Source organism: Lactuca saligna, chromosome 4, assembly GCF_052625555.1.
Source record: "Lactuca saligna cultivar CGN05327 chromosome 4, ASM5262555v1, whole genome shotgun sequence".
NCBI lineage: Eukaryota > Viridiplantae > Streptophyta > Magnoliopsida > Asterales > Asteraceae > Lactuca > Lactuca saligna.
In genome coordinates this window covers 94,248,941-94,250,005 of record NC_136420.1, presented here as the reverse complement: position 1 = coordinate 94,250,005, position 1,065 = coordinate 94,248,941, and positions in this window count along the sequence as shown.

Here is a 1,065-nt window from a genome sequence, read left to right as displayed (position 1 = left end):
GTTATCATCCGACATTGAGGTGAGTTTCCTTCTGGTTTGAACGGGTCGAAGGCACCAAGGCCGGCCCATGTATGTTATGTGTGCTGATTAATAGCTAAGTGTGGGTAGGGCCTGTATCATAGCATTATTTGAGTATGGATATGGATTGATAGATTTGATTATACTTGTTGTCTGTGTGATACTTGTATGTGTTTCTTAGTAGCCGAGTGTGGGAGAGGCCTGTATCTCTAGTTAGCCGAGTGTGGGCGGGGCCCATATCTCCTAGATAGCTGAGTGTGGGCGGGGCTCGTATCTCACTAAGTGTGGGTGGGGCCCGTATTTTAGAGGGTGTGGCCCGTTAGCATAGTGTGGGCAAGGCCCGTATATCCTAGTTGCATGTTATTTGTATGGTATGTGGTAGTTTGAGGGAGACTCACTAAGCTTCGTACTTAGAGTTTTCAGTTTTGGTTTCAGGTACTTCCAGTAGCAAGGGGAAAGGCTCGGGATGACTGCATTGCACACACCATGATGTGTAGCCTGGGATGTTACTATGATATTTTTGACATAGATACACTGATTATGATGTTTTGAGATACTATTGTTTCTGTTTTGATGAAATGATTTTATTAACTATGGATTAATTAATGATTTAAAAATGGAATTTTTGGTCATGATTTTTGGGATGTTTGAAGTTGGTATCAGAGCCTTGTTTTGAGGGATTCGAGCACACTCTCGGGTGTGTCTGAACTCAAACTGAAGACTTGGTATGAAATTTTTCAAAAGAAAACCATTTTTATAAAATGGATTTTGAAAAGAGAAAACGGACGTGGTGCATGCAATCAGCCGAGCTCAAGTAAGTTCTCCCAATTTACCCATACACGTTTATGTTATGATATGAAACGTGAATATGTGAACTGCATGCTAGATTAGGGCTAAGGATCTAGGAAGGATGCCTTATATGCCTACTGTACGATTTTATTGAACTTCATGCTAGTACTAATTAGTCAATGATATGATGACCTGATTAGGATATTCTTTGTTTTGTTTTCTCAACGCTTGAATGTTGTTTTCTTTGTGATTTTAGGA